This window comes from Amia ocellicauda, chromosome 1, assembly GCF_036373705.1.
Source record: "Amia ocellicauda isolate fAmiCal2 chromosome 1, fAmiCal2.hap1, whole genome shotgun sequence".
In the NCBI taxonomy this organism is placed as follows: domain Eukaryota; kingdom Metazoa; phylum Chordata; class Actinopteri; order Amiiformes; family Amiidae; genus Amia; species Amia ocellicauda.
This window is the reverse complement of record NC_089850.1, coordinates 4,461,524-4,478,219: the sequence shown is the minus strand read 5'-3', so window position 1 is coordinate 4,478,219 and position 16,696 is coordinate 4,461,524. Positions and strand designations below refer to the sequence as shown.

The 16,696-nt window shown below is 41.4% G+C and overlaps 1 long non-coding RNA gene across 1 annotated transcript; it reads left to right on the top strand.

Moving 5' to 3' along the window:
* Positions 1–14,130: 14,130 nt before the first annotated feature.
* On the top strand, positions 14,131–16,354 carry LOC136759644 (uncharacterized). The gene is made up of 3 exons (XR_010820091.1): positions 14,131–14,352; positions 15,666–15,943; positions 16,095–16,354. It is a non-coding gene; the product is annotated as an uncharacterized LOC136759644 (long non-coding RNA).
* Positions 16,355–16,696: the final 342 nt, after the last annotated feature.

The window sequence follows — 16,696 nt, the reverse complement described above, 5'->3', positions numbered from 1 at the left end:
ACTACACACAGTTCTCTACATTCAAAATTAAAATCTATGTAGTCCCTTTGGAAAGCAATGCCAATCACAATGCCAAGCTCTTTACACCAATTGGCAACACCCACTCCTCATAGGTGTAAACACTAGTTGCTGAATTGTTCACTTAGAAATCAGAACTTTAGCACTAGAAAAGGCCACAGATGAGCTCTCTTGTCTTGTAGGAAAATGGAAGTCAATGGTGAGGCAAGAGCTGCTCTAAGAGCTAGAGGTCAAGGAGTGAGAGTAAGAGGAGGAAGAGGAGGATGAGAATGAGGAAGGACAGTTGTCTCAGATGAGATCAGGGCCACATTGGTTGACCATGTGCTCAACCATTGATTGAGTATGAGGGAGGCTGAGCAGATAGTTCACAGTTCACAGTTGCATTTATCATCCATATATTCAGAAATGAGAACCAGTAAGTTGCCTACCATCTACACTATGCTCTTTATGTATGTTTACTGTACTATACTGCAGTCCTATATATTAGTAGGCCTATGCTACATTGGACCATGTATTACAGCGCAACCAAATTCAGATGTAACAGGTCTACAGGGTGCCATTTGATCGAAACTCAGTGAGGGTTAAAGAACAGTGCAATGAATATGGGCAAGTAAGTACTATACTGTGAATTTACAGTTTTACCAGTCGTTTATACACTGTGACTAAATGCATAAGCAGAGTGATCAGATGTTCAAGCTAACATCCCAGAACCATGAACCACTTCTGCAGAACTAATTACACATTCTACTTGCTTCAACTCAATTTGCAAATCCAGTTCACTCATGCTGCAAAACACTAAACACACCACTCTCAATGTGTTATTGCTGAGAAGGCACAGGATGAGCATGAAGCAAACGATGACCACATTGATTTAATTTATGTCAATGATACAGGATTCAATCTGACCAACAGGCGGCGCTGGGGTAGGAACATCATTAGCCACCAAGCAAGGGTGGAGGATCCTGGCCAAGGGGGTGGAAACATAACCATGTGTGCTGCTTTCAGTCAGCAGGGGGTTGTCCATTGCCATGTCACACTTGGCCCTTACAACACACAACTCCTTCTGGTATTCCTTGATGCAGTGTATGACCTTTTTTCCCAGCCCCAGAGAGTGAGAACATAAGGCCCCAGGTCACACCACTTATGCTGTAATATGGGACAATGTGAGCTTCCACCATGCAGCGCTAATCCAATAATGGTTCACCAACACACACCCCAGATCCAAATGATTTAACTTCCACCATATTCCCCCTTCCTCAATCCAACTGAGGATTTTACTCAGCTTGGCAATAGAAGGTGTATGATTGGAACCCTCATCAGCAAGTGAGTTTTTTCCAGGCGATGGTGAATGCCTGTGGCGATATCACTATAGGGGTGTGCCAAGGATGGATCCGCCATGCTAGGCCCTTTTTCCCCCGCTGCTTGGCCAGGGAACACATCAGTTGTGATGACAGGCAGGACAATGCCTGAGGTTTCAGTGATTTATTTTCTATCCATTCATGTGTACTGTACAATACTGTAACTTGTTCTTGCTTGATGATAAAAAAATGTATATGTGTTATATATGAACATTTGTAATTTTTTGGTGGCCAGGATCAAACTTTATGAACTGTATAATGCTACCCCACCTCCTCTTCGATTTTGCCTGTCTCTCGTAAACTGTGTGTATCCTTCTAACTTGTATTCATCCCCATCGTTTTCTGTAAGCCATGTTTCCATCACTCCTACAACATAATAGTCACATATGCCAGCACTGTGGCTTCTAGGTCTAACATCTTGTTCCTTATACTCCTAGCATTGAGGTACAAACATTTCAGGACTTTCCTACTAGCGGGTTCCCTTAGTTTTTTCTTTCCTTAGAGTAACATCTCCCATTGTCAGAGCTCTCTGCTCCCCTGGTCCCTAGTTTAAATGATTCTCAATTTCTCTGCCAATATGCTCTCCCAATGCATTAGACCCCCTTCTGTTTAGATGTAGACCATCCAGTTTGTACAGGTCCCATCTATCCCAGAAGAAAGATCAATGTTCCTAAACCCCTCTTCCCTACACCAAGATTTCAACCAAGTGTTAAACTTTCGAATCTCTGCCTGTCTCCCTGGCCTGGCACGTGGTACCTGAAGTATTTCGGAGAAAACTACCGTGGAGGTTCTGCTCTTTAGTTTTGTTCCTAACTCTTTAAAAGTTGTCTTGAAGAACCTCTGTCCTACCTTGTCCTATGTCATTGGTTCCAATGTGGACCATGACCAGTGGATTCCCCCCGGCTTTGGCCAGTAGCCCGTCTACTAGTTTAGGGAGATCTGCAACCTGAGCACCAGGCAGGCAAGATACCATGCGGGTCTCCTTATCTCTAGAGCACACTGTGTGATCTACACCTCTAAGAATTGAGTCTCCTACTATAACTACCTCCCTCTTCTGGGGGGGAGTGGGCACCATGGTGCTCTGGTGCTCAACTGCCCCCCCATCACCCTCTGAGCTGTCATTGTCCAACTCGGTGTCCAGCAGTTGGAACCTGTTGGGCAATTCTAGCTCTTGGGGTGTCTCTAGGGGTTGTGCATGCCCTGTTCTGTGGTTATGACCTACTGTAACCCAGCAGTTCTCTACGCTGTCCTGCTCCGAGGTCTCAACTCTCCTAGGTTTTGGCATGCACACCATCTCTCTCATGGGCTGATTGACCAATTCTATATCCCTAATACAGCGCAGATCAACAAGCTGAGCCTCAAGATCACGAACCTTGATCTCTAGGATTTCAACCTGTTGAGAACGTTCATAAATTAAACCTTCTTGGATGAGTTCATCCAGGAAGGCAATCATTCTGAAAACCTGACACTGTAGTGGCCACATGCTTCTAAATGTTTCTTTATTGTTTTTTTGTTTTTTTTAAGTCCCTTGGTTCCTGTTGCCTAGTCGACTGCTTAACTTTTGTGACTGAGAAACAGCTGCTTTAAGTAGCTTTTGTCTACCTACCCCCCAATTCACACCTAACTAGCCACACCTGGCTCCTCCTGCAACAGAATTCCTGCTAGTCCTAGACAAAATCTCCCTTCTACAACCTGTTTACTTTCACCAACTCAGCAGCTGAACTGAATTGACTTCAATTTAGGCAAACTACAGACAATGCTAACTTCAATTTAGGCAAACTTAAAACAAAATGACTGGTCTGAAACTAGTCAAACAGCAACATGGCTGCCTCTCACCTGTACTTTCCTGTATCTCTCTGTGGCAATTTGTAAATACTTCTGTTTTCTTCAGCATGGCAATGGAAGGTGTATGACCGCCACCCCCTCAAACGCGTGCCTCTTCTCCAGGCAATGGAGGATGTGGATGTGGGGGCTTTCGGCGGCTGGATCCGTCACTCCTGAAGATTCTTTCCCCGCTGTTTAGCCAGGGAGAACATCGCTTCTGGTGCTGTGGCCAGACCAAAATAGGAGGCGGGATGCAGCCTAATTTCTTTTGTCTTACATTTTGTATGTGTTTTTGTCTTTTTGTGTTTAGAGTTTTGAAAGAGTGAGACACTTTCATTTTGTATTTTTATACAGAAAGCCCTTTATCTTACTGATTTCCTGGTTTTCTCCTGCTGGGTATGGAAAGTGTTACATACACAATACAAGTGTTCAAAAATACTGCATTTTGGAAATAAATGACAATGTTTTTTTTACTGTATTACATTTGTGTGTTTGTTTATATATATTTGAGTAGGTATACATTACTGTGACAAACTCTTACAACTGGCTACAGTGTAACACTCAAAATGCAAAAGGCATAAACCTACTGATGGGATATTCATAGTAGTGTTTTGTGTTGAGCACATCAGTGTGTTGTTGGTTGGTAGACAGATCTATTCATATGACATGTGTGTGTCATTTTGATACAAAAAAACATTTTGGAAAGAGATAAAACAGTTTTGAATGCAGTCTTTGCTGTTTCTAGAGATTTGTATACATTTTGTGTTTGTGGTTTTGTGGTTTTTGTTTAGAGCAGTGGCGTAGCCATGGGTGTGCCAGGGTGTGCCTGTGCCACCCAAAGAGGCAGCTGGCACACCCAGAAATCAGATGCAGAATGCATTTGTTGTTATAGCCTTATGCTGGGGTCACACTACACGATTTCTACAATCCGACCCAATGTTGTGAACAGTGGGCGGCTCACACTTAATGACTATTTTGCACCGAATTTATGTATTTTGCGTCATGAAGCAGCGCACACAGCCGAGCGCTTCAGTACAGACACACTGACTGATCTGAGACCCTTGTCGTGGATCTGTGTCACAGCCTGCACCCCCACATCCCGCAGAACCACGCAGATCCGCACAAAGAAAAGGGCAACAAACACGGACGTGCACATTTACAGGTCACGTTCGTGAAGTGCAGATGTCCGCAGTTCTCCAATGGGATCAGTGGATTTCTGCAGATCTGTGCAAAATTGCGGAAATCTGCGCAACAAGAACACGACCACAAACAGTGTACACTTTCTTTCCAATTTTCTCCCTGGCTTTCCATGCAGCACAATGCTGGGCTGGCCCCCTCTCACACCCTCTTGGCCAGCATCAGACAGTCAAATCTATTAACATCACACCAAATCAAAAATCACAAAGTGTTGAAAGTTATGAAGAACTAAATGTAATATGTCTAGATACATTTCACATTCCTAGAGTTTTAAAGCTGACTGTTTCTCTGTTACTCTTTGGACCTTGCAAAAGCTGATACAACCTCTCTCAACAGTATCGATTCTTTCTATCATTTCAAATATAGCTATCTTATCTCTAAGGCTCTGCATTCTGTTGTTGCCCTGCATCTTGTTATCTAACAAAACTTGCTGTGTTACAATTTGCTTAGTAAGCTTGTTTGCACCAATCAGGAAGGAAAGAACTGTCTTCTCTGTCTTGTATGTACACAACCCATAAAATACCAAATGTAACTTGCTCCCTGCAGCTGCCAGAATAAAGAATCAACCTTTTACCACACTGTCAGGTCTGTCATGGTTAACAGTCACCTGGGCAATGGGCTGTCTGGGGCACGTCTACTGGGTAGAGACACTTTGAGGGGCACTGGCCCTGGTCCTGGCGAACCCAGGCTACCAACCTCACCACTTGCGATCCCCTTCTAATGCTTCAACTAACACACACTATTCTGTTCTATAAGGAAATTCTTTCACGTCAGCCCATAGCAACATTTCACTATGTGGTGGAATCTGTACCGGGGCTGACGGTATACTTGGGCTGTCCCAGTAAGCGGGACCACCCTCTCATGTAGTGCAATTTGTCTACACACATAGAAGGCCTGTTCCCATGACCCAGTTTTCCCTGTCTCTCCCTGAAACTTGGCCCACCCCGTTCTCTGCCCCTCAAATATCTGTTTCCACAGGGCCCTAATAATGTTCATCCCCAGAATCCCCTCTCTGGTATGCATCCTGCTATCTTCTACGATGACCACCCCCTTCTGCAGTACTGTGATCCCCCCAATCACAAAGTCTAAAACAACATAGCCGACATTTAGAATTTTAAGCCCATTAGCTGCCCACAGTTTTAATCAGGGCACCTCTTTGTGAGGTCTTACGGCTATCCCCTCCTAGGTGCCGGATAAAAAAATTACTCTAAAAAGAGTCACTTGGGAGCCAGTGTCCAATATGCAGGGTGATGGACTCAAGTGCAGAGCTCAGGACAGTTCAGGTGAGGAGTTAATAGCTGACAATTAGGAACAGGAGGGACTAGGCAAAACTCATGGTTTAGGATACAGGCAAATGGTCAGACAAAATCCAAAGTCGTAGGTTGAAGGGAGAAACACAGGTCTAAATCACAGGAAGGCAAAACACTAGGAATTAAAGCTCAGCATTGTATCTAGAAAGATGACAAATCCTCACAATGGGCTGTGGAGGGTATAAATACTGGGAACTAATGAGCCAAGGAAACGAGAAGAAGGGGAGTCAATTAACAACAAAGGCAGTGATCAATTATTCAATAACAAGATAACGGGGAGTCAAAGGAAATAACTAAACAACTAAGATAATGGTGAGATCTGGTGGTGGGCCTGGGGAATTGTTCAGGTTGTTATTATGACATACTTCAGCTGGTCTTTTTACTTTGTACTTCTTTAAATATTATATATATATATATATATATATATATATATATATATATATATATCATAGTTATTTATTTAATTCAATAATGTGTTTATTTAATTTAAGTATATAGTTCAAAAATCACACAGATCACACTTTTGAAGTTACTGATGCTGTGACTTAAAAAAAGAACATTATACTAGATCAAGCAATACAGCAATTTTATTTGAATTATTGCTTTGCTGTAGATGGGACTGATTACTTCTGTGTGTTTGATTTAATCTCTGTTCACCCATTTATCTAAGGGTACTTTCACACCTAGTTCACTTGAAAATAATTTGAATCGTGGCTCACTTGCAAACAGACTATTTTCTTTCAGTTTAGGTTAGATTTGTTTCACACCAGGACATGTCAAAGTGAATTCAAGTTAGTTTGTCCACTTACAGCTTCAAACGGACCAGAATTCTATTGATTTGACATTGTACTTTTCCAAACACACTCGGTTGTACTGCAGTTTATTTGGACGGAAGTTCTGTCTAAAGAAAAAAAAAATATATATATATATATATTTAAAATGCTGTGGTCTTGTGCTACCCTTCATTAATTTGGTGCTTTTATTGTATATCCACATAAGAAATAGAATATAAAGAAAGATTATTGTGTATGTCAGTGGAAAACACTTTCCTTTTGGAGGAGATTTGTCAGCAATATATAAAGGTTGTAACTATGGCAGCTAGTGCAGAGGCGTGCCTTTTACCATAAGCCTGTATTTCAACCAGTGTTACATCTGCTTTCCATACTTCCTCTTCTCTCCACACTTCCCCAGTTCGCCTCCAGGGGTCATCATCTCCAGAATACTAATCCTGTCTTTCACATTCCCCAGCTCCAAGAGCAATTATCCAATTAACATTCCTCATCACCATGAATCATCTTCTCTCTGCTCCCATTTGACAATCACTACACATCCCTGTCCCCTGCTTCCCTCCACTCTGTATTTAAACCCCCTGTTACTTTCATTCAGTGCTAAGTCTTGTTAGTTTCTACACTGCATCTCTAAGCTTCATTTCTGATTCTTGATCTCCCGTTTACGGACTCTCGCTTGCCTTACTGTGTTTCGGTTCCCGGATTTCCCTTTACTGTCTTGTATGCTCAATCAACTGACTTTCTGCTTTGTGACCCCGACCACTTCTCTTGCCTTGCCTTGATTGAACCGTTTGCCAGTTCCCGATCCAAGCCTGTTCTGACCAAGTCTCCTCCTGCACCTGAGTTCTGTACAACACTAGCTCTTGGTGGAGTCGAGTCTGACACACAGCCAATCAAAGGATTAAAATCTTTAATTTCTTATACTAGTTTGTAGGGCTTCAAAGCTGAACAGTTTCTTTGAATTCTACATTTTGGTGGGGTTTTTAAGCTGTTAATTTTGAATGAACCAGAATGCATCTGCTTTCATGAAAGTGTGATGATGACAAAGGGGGGGAACAATTGCCACCATCACGTGACCACGCCGCCCCTATTTTATTCCATTGAGGAGGGGGTCTCACTATTCCCCTCTCCCCACGCAGGCCTTAGCAAGATCCCAACACACACACCAGAGGCAGGTCACGAAGTCCACCGGGCTAGAGGCCCTATTACTAACACAAATAACTAAAATCTTAGCCACCGATGTCCATTCAAGGTTGTAGCAAGTAGGTCTCTATAAGGCTTGGCAGTACAGGGTCCCCACTTCCCTGTAGTAATCGATGTGATTGAGTGCATTCATTTTTATTATTTATATATTATTTTAGTTTTAAACAAATTTAAATTGCCAATAATTTAGGTTACAGCTTTATTATGCATCACAGATTTACATTATGTTTGTTAAAATAATTGATGCAATTATTTAATAAAGCATTGACAATGCTAGAATTCTATATCTATGGTGTTGCCAATGCTGTTGACGGCTTCATTGTATTGGTCTTCACGGGTCCAAAAATGTGTGCCTGAACCTGAAGAGACCCGTAAAAGTGCTATCCGGAACTGACCCAGACCCGTCTATGATTTGAAATCTGGACCCGGACCCGGCCGGGACACATACATTTACAAAGCGAATGAACTCCAACCACGATATCTCAAAATTCGCGCTGATGCCAATAATGTACTTCGGTTTACATCATCTGTCAAACACCGATATGGCGGAATAAGTTCTGCCTTCTAAATAAAAGAGCCAATCGTCAATTGGTAAAGTCATCGCGTCACTCGGGTATTACACACAATGTTAAACAGACCCGGGACCTGAAGTACAAGAATGGGACCCGACCCGGACCCGGCTGACCGTTTAAAATATGAGCCCAAACCCATACGGGTCCCGGGTCGGGTCCCAGGTCCTCGGGTTTGGGTGGACCCGTGAAGACCACCACTTCACTGTGTAATGATAAAATGACGTTCACCTCATCTAACAAGAGAGCAGTGTCACAGACAGTGAAACTCATCTTAATTGCACTTTATATTTATTTATATATTTCAAAGTTATTGCAAACCAGTCTTTCCATGTGTTCTGGACCTGAACTAGTGCGGCAATATAGCATGGGGAGTTCCTACGGCAGAGTCACAGCAGAGATCCAGAGGGAAGAGTGAAACACGGCATTGATCTACTAAATAAATAACCAAGATGCAGGATATTTGAATGGCTTTATTCCTGTAGTGGACAAAATATATGAGTAACTATCATGTCTTTCCCACAAGGCTGAAGTGCTGCTCCCCTTATTTACTTACCCGTGATTGTCCTCTTGTCCTCTTGACTTGACTTTCTGGCTTTTGTATCTGTAGAAGGAAACACAAAGTACTTTGTCAGCTGTTCCTGGAAAGGAATCAACATTAGCATTGACTGACATGTTCCTTGTGCGCCTCCTGTAGGCGAAACCTAACAAAGCTCCTGGAATTTGCAGGGAAATTTAAAATAGTTTTAGTTTTTACGATTTTTTACCTTTCTTTGCCTGATTTATTCAAGGTATTTTAATTAGGATTTAGCATAGTTAGGCCTATTATTTATGTACTTGTTGCATTCCCTGATTGTGAAACTGTCTTTTTAGCTTGCTGCAGACTTCATGCCCTGCTGCTTTGCCTGTGCCAGATCTCCTTGTGTATTGTAAATCTATTACATTTGTATCTCATTTTTATCTGGTGTCCTGTTGGTGTGCTAAGATCCAAACATCCTGCATGGGGTGGCATAGTCCGTGTTCTGTGTTAAATACACCCTATAGCTTGTGACAGCAGCAATAGTTTTCATTCAGGTTAACATGCCCCTCTTGAGCTCTGCATTGTCTCTATTGTCTCACAGTCACAGCTCGCCTCCTGCAGCAACCATTCGGAGCTGCACTGGGCTGCGGTGATGCTGCACATATTTCTGTGGGTGGGGCTCAGTGACGTCACACAGCAGCCCTTGAAGAATGCGCATCTTCGAATTGCTGTGAAGAACTGCGGAAATCTGTGCTTCACGAACGCGTTCCTTTGTTTTGTGTTTCCCTGTTACTGACCTTTGCTTCCCTCTTATCAACCATCGCCTCTTGGATTGCCCTCTCAGTGTTGTTCGCCCGACCCCTTGCCTGTCTCTTCAACTTACGGATATTATCAGACTATTGTCTGCCAGCTTCGACCCCTGCCCCTGCGGTTTTGTATAACCTCCACACTTGGGTTCCTCTTTCCTGGCAGTCTGCCCCTGACAACGTTGCTCTTTACTTTAGCTGTGTTCATCAAGCGGGACCCTGTGAGGGCATCTCTTAACAATATCATCCAGAGCCTTGGTGCGTTTTGAAAAAGTAGAAAAAAAACTAGGCTAGGTCATTTAAAGTAGGTCACCTTACAGTCTTTGATGGTGCACGCTTGTGGCTACACTAAATTTAACTAAATGTTTAGTTGGCCAGACATTGTGTGACTCCATCGTAGGATTGACTAGCTAATTGACAGTGCGCATGTGTGGTGCATAAACAAGCATTTCCACATGCAGCATTCCAAATAGCTTATATGAAAGTGTAGCTGATGCTCACCTATAATAAAAACACAAAGAGTGCATGTGCAAAGCAAGCTAAACCCCAGCCAGTTTTCCATTCCTAGATAGTAATGTTGTTGTGTAGTACTGTAATCCCAAAATGACAGGAGATCATAGTTCTTTGAGGAGAAAATAAAGGAGGCAGATGGAAACATACTTACATGACATGAGTTTAAGAGAAATATAGTAATATGATAAAGTGATAAGAAAATATAAGCTAAAATGTTATCTTACTAGTGTGCCTTTAGTGCAGCATGATCTTGCCAAAATTATCTTCGCTCAGGTGTCTGTTTAGCAGTTAATGTCTCCCTTTCATATTCTATATGCATCTTTGATGGCCAGGTGTGGAACCTTCCATTTTCCACCACATGACCAAGTGGGAAAACCCGAGTACCGCCGAGAGAGACACGTGGATACAGACTTTTGCTAACACTAAGGAAAAATAGACAGAACTGACTTGAGTAGGAAAAGGCAGCGTCAGTCTTCTAGTTCTGTCGTACAACAGAGGTAAATGACAGAAGCAGTGCTATGTGGGCACCTTTAACAGAAATCAGTGTATGTGGTTAACACACTGCTTCCACCCTGCATACTCTTAGATACAGGTCTCATATTATGTTTCCTACACACAACATCATTCAATTCACATCATCACATTTAATGCTGCCCATTAAAAATACATGAAATGTACTATTACTTATTTTATGTGTTTCTGTAATTGTTTCCTATAAAATAAAATAAAACTTAGGACATTTCATAAGAAAATGCAGGGGGATGCAACAAGCCTCTTAGTATAGTATAAATATAGTAATGTGTGTCACCAGCTAAGGGTGGCCAATTTAGCTGGCGCACTTGACCGACCACACCACCATCAGTTGTGTGAGGGAGGGGACTCGTGCCACCAACAACTCTTGCCTTTGCATTACTAGCGCTTGTATTGTTTATTTTGATTTCCCCTATGCTCCCTCTCCCTTAGTTCTTAACTTTGAGTTAACATCATGTCTGCACTCTTACAATCTAGGATGTAACACCTTATATATTGTTTACTGTATCTCGTATACACTTGTGTAAATTCTAAATTTGTATAATGTATTATGCCTGAACTGCACTGTACTTTGTATTGCTCTTATATTTTGTAAGTCGCCCTGGACGAGGGCATCTGCTAATAAATAAATAATAATAAATAATAATAATACAGTTCACATTTAAGAACCCACTAAACTTGCACAACATATTATTATTACAATATTAATGAAATACATTTTGACATATGTAAAAAAAGAATTCTGTATATTCAAATATACTATACAAGAACAATAGGACTGTAGATTGTAATAATTCTTTATATAAACATAAGTCTTGTAAGGTTAGAATAAAAGTGGACAAGGAAATGCAAACAACGTATTAATTTATTGCTAACATAACATTGTAGTACATATGAGTGAGACTTAATATTTATGCACCAGAAGTGGCATAACGTCACCCAACATCAATGTGAAAGACTGGTGGAGAGAATGCCAAGATGCATGAAAGCTTTGATTGAACATCAGGGTTATTCCACCAAATATTGATTTCTGAACACTTCCTAAGTTAAAACATTAGTATTGTGTTGTTTAAAAATGTATATGAACTTATTTTCTTTGCATTATGCGTGGTCTAACAATACTGCATCTTTTTTGTAATTTTGACCAGTTGTCATTTTCTGCAAATAAATTCTCTAAATGACAATATTTTTATTTGGAGTTTGGAAGAGGGCAGCACAGTGGTGTGGTTGTTACCATTGCTACTTCACAGCTCTAGAATCCCGGGTTCAAGTTCCAGCTGGGGGTGCCTGTCTGTGTGGAGTCTGCATGTTCTCCCCATGTCCATGTGGGTTTTCTCTGGGCAATCTGGTTTCCTCCCACCATCCAAACACATGCAGGTTAGGTTAATTGGCTTCTCTAAATTGCCCAGTGATGGACTGGCATCCTGTCCTGGGTGTATTTGTGCCCTATGCCTGCGAGGATAGGCTCTGGTTTCCCTGCAACCCTCACCAGGATAAGTGGTTTTGAAAATGGAATTTGGAGGAAATATTGTCAGTAGTTTATAGAATTAAACAAAAATGTTCATTTTACCCAAACACATACCTATAAATATTAAAACCAGAGAAACTGATAATTTTGCAGTGTTCTCTTAATTTCTTCCTAATATATATATATATATATATATAAATATATCAAATGTGGAAAAGTGAATACTTTTAAGAGCCACTGTATATGTATATACACTCACCTAAAGGATTATTAGGAACACCTGTTCAATTTCTCATTAATGCAATTATCTAACCAACCAATCACATGGCAGTTGCTTCAATGCATTTAGGGGTGTGGTCCTGGTCAAGACAATCTCCTGAACTCCAAACTGAATGTCTGAATGGGAAAGAAAGGTGATTTAAGCAATTTTGAGCGTGGCATGGTTGTTGGTGCCAGACGGGCCGGTCTGAGTATTTCACAATCTGCTCAGTTACTGGGATTTTCACGCACAACCATTTCTAGGGTTTACAAAGAATGGTGTGAAAAGGGAAAAACATCCAGTATGCGGCAGTCCTGTGGGCGAAAATGCCTTGTTGATGCTAGAGGTCAGAGGAGAATGGGCCGACTGATTCAAGCTGATAGAAGAGCAACTTTGACTGAAATAACCACTCGTTACAACTGAGGTATGCAGCAAAGCATTTGTGAAGCCACAACACGTACAACCTTGAGGCGGATGGGCTACAACAGCAGAAGACCCCACCGGGTACCACTCATCTCCACTACAAATAGGAAAAAGAGGCTACAATTTGCACAAGCTCACCAAAATTGGACAGTTGAAGACTGGAATTTCTGTTGAGACATTCAGATGGTAGAGTCAGAATTTGGCATAAACAGAATGAGAACATGGATCCATCATGCCTTGTTACCACTGTGCAGGCTGGTGGTGGTGGTGTAATGGTGTGGGGGATGTTTTCTTGGCACACTTTAGGCCCCTTAGTGCCAATTGGGCATCATTTAAATGCCACGGCCTACCTGAGCATTGTTTCTGACCATGTCCATCCCTTTATGACCACCATGTACCCATCCTCTGATGGCTACTTCCAGCAGGATAATGCACCATGTCACAAAGGTCGAATCATTTCAAATTGGTTTCTTGAACATAACAATGAGTTCACTGTACTAAACTGGCCCCCACAGTCACCAGATCTCAACCCAATAGAGCATCTTTGGCATGTGGTGGAACGGGAGCTTCGTGCCCTGGATGTGCATCCCACAAATTTCCATCAACTGCAAGATGCTATCCTATCAATATGGGCCAACATTTCTAAAGAATGCTTTCAGCACCTTGTTGAATCAATGCCACGTAGAATTAAGGCAGTTCTGAAGGCGAAAGGGGGTCAAACACAGTATTAGTATGGTGTTCCTAATAATCCTTTAAGTGAGTGTATATAACACAGTATATTTTTGTTGTTAAGTGTTTTTAATTAAGTAGACAAAAGAAGATAAAACAGAATGAATACTCCAGTAGGAGAAAAGTGGGCGTATCAATACATTGGATGATAAACACAGGAAACTGGTAGTAATTCAGTTGCAACATTATAGAAAAATAGCGTTAAATGAGGCTATGATAAGCATAGAGCACTTTTTTTGTTATTGTAACAATCAGATATGAAGACTGTCACAAGGATTTCAAATTCAAGATATCAGTCAACTATTGATGTGTACCATTTAAAAGGCTCTAAATACTTTGTGTATAGTCACATCTCCTCTCACACCTTCTCTCACTTCTCCTCTCTCCTATTCCCCAGTTCACCTCCAGAGCTCATCATACCCTGAATACTGAACTCAGCTTCTGACATCACTCAATCACCCAATTAATATTCCAGCTCACCATGTGCACTTCTTCCATCACTCTCCTCTCCCATTGGTTCTTACTACCTACCTTAGTCCCTTGCTTCCCTCTGACCCTGTATATATGTACCTCAGTTTCCTTCACTTACTGTGAAGTTTTGCCTTATCCTAGATAGTCAACGCTGAGCATTATTATCGATGGCCGCCTGTGTTTTGACCTCTTTGTTCTCTTCCTGTTATTACTCTTCTGGATTCCCTGGTTTTGTCTGTTTGCCTCCTCAGTTGACCTCTGGACTGTTATATTTTTCTGACTCCTGGATTTGCCCCTTTTGGATTGTTTGCCCTGGCTCACAGCTGTAATTGAGTCTGTGCTTGGGTACCCCTTGTCTTTCCCTGGTAAGCATGACAATAGTTTTGCCTGTACTTAAACACTGAAAGATTTCACAGCTCATTTATACACAAATAATAATGTATTCACCATGGAGCACTGTCTGCAGTGTTAATAATGAGTGAAGCCAGCCAGAGTGATGTAAAACAACCAAAAAAGTTAGGTCTGTGCAAATTAGAATGATGACAAATATAGATTAAAAATAATCCAGTTTAAGTTTCATAGAGTCAAAGACATGATTGCTTTGTTTATACACCATTTTCAATGATTGTACTGCTACATTGTTGGAATAGTGTGTCCTGGTTTCTAAGGAAATGCAGTGGGGTGGGGTTGGGTGGGTGCTGCTGCAAATTGTACAGGGTGCAAAACTGGCCAGGGGCCAGTTGCATAAAACTATATTAAACTAGTCTAAACCATTGTACTGGTCTTAATTTGACAGTTAGACTAGTCTATGCAAGTTAGTCGGTACAACTTAAGACTGACTTACACTTTGCTGAAAAGTTTAGCCTCCTCTCCCCTAGTCTATAAGTCTATATTTCCATGGAAACCATTAACTGTCAGAAAACATGGCCTCCCACCACAATCTGTGACTCTGTGCACTCTGTTTAAGGAGAGGCAGAGTATGCAGGGATAGAAACAATCCACTGGAACTATATTCAGATACTTAAGGTAATTGAAAAGCTTTGTTTACCAAGGCAAACCATTATAAAATCAGCAGAAGAACTAAAGGATAAATTGAGGTCTGCTTTTATGTAATGGGTTAAATTCAGTGGGAGATTGCATAGGGCTGCACAAATCCACAGCTTCATGGAGAGTCTACAGGGTTTTAAAGATACTTGCAAGAAGACTGCCATTGTTTCCTGTTGAGTCCACTGCTCTGAACTTAATGAAAAGTGACTTTTTCTCGATAGCTGGTTTTCCTAATGTTGTGGGAGCAGTTGATGGGATTCCTATCAAGATACAAGCTCCATCTGCTGATGGACACCTGTATGCAGAGTGCGAAATATACAATGACAATTGGGGGGGGGTCAGCAGTGTAAAGCAGATCGGGACAACCATAGTTGCAGATAGATTGTCATTTGTGGTGCTAAAGGGGGTGGGGGGGAGGATGCTGATGGTAAAACCTGTTCTTTTTACCTCTTTCGGGGGGTTCAAGTCTTACTTAGGGGGGTTAAATCCCCCCCTGTAATTCGAACCCTGCCTGTATGTGAACAGGAAGGGACACCACAGCATAACTGTTCAAATGATCTGTGATGTTAAACTGATTATCAACTGTGTGGCACGCTGGCCTGGTTCAACCCCTGATTCTCTTATCCTGAAGCACTCTGTTGTACATGAAGCTTTTGAAGGCAGCACAATACCTGGTATAGTGCTCGGAGACCGTGGATATCAGCTCAAACCATGGTTACTTCCATCATTCATTAACCCAACCAATGAAGCCAAAACTTACTATAACACTGCTCACAAAAACAAGGAATGTAATAGAGAGGTGTTATGGTGTGCTGAAGAGAAGGTTCCACTGTCTACATCGAGGACTGAGGATGGTGCCTGAGCGAGCCAGTAACATCTGTGCTGCTGTAGTTCTGCATATGTTGCAAGGTAAGAGCAAATGTGCCTTTGTTAATTCTCCCTTAATTCTGTTTCAATGTGCATTTAAGTTTATATGCATCTTTTTATGAAAGTTAAAATACAATGTGAACAATAAAATGTTTACTTGATCTAACACATGAAATTGTTAATATCACGACAGGGAACTTGCTCTGTCAGACCCAGAGGGACCCAGTGGTACAGATGTACATGAAGAGAAGGAAGTGCTTGAGCAAGCAGGAGTAGAGGAAGATACATTCGCCAAATGATTGTGGAGAATTGTTTCTCCAATTAATGTTTTGGACTCTGCAGACCTTTTATTCATGAAAAAAATCTGTGTAACAAAAGTAATAACTTAGTATTTGTAATTTGACTTAATGATACATAAAAATAATAAACTTCTGTACACAATTCTATACATTACAAACAATTACTAAATATTCTTATTTTACTAAACATTACAGTGGAATTGTATTTGAACTTTTGGATTAACCAGTTTTAAGATTAAACAGAAGACAATTTTACATTTGTTCTGACATTTTGGCTATTTGAAATTTAGTTTTTCTAACTCTAACTTTTTTCAAGTTATAGGTACAGCTTCCTCTCCTCAATAATTAAATTGTGTTGTTGTTCCATGATCATAGCGGTGACGTCCACAAGGACCAAAGGAAGGGATCCAAGTGCAGGCTAGAAGTTGAAGCAGCTGATAAGCATAATCCGATAAGGGCAAAACGAGAGAGAGTAAATCAGGCGAACAGGCTAGTG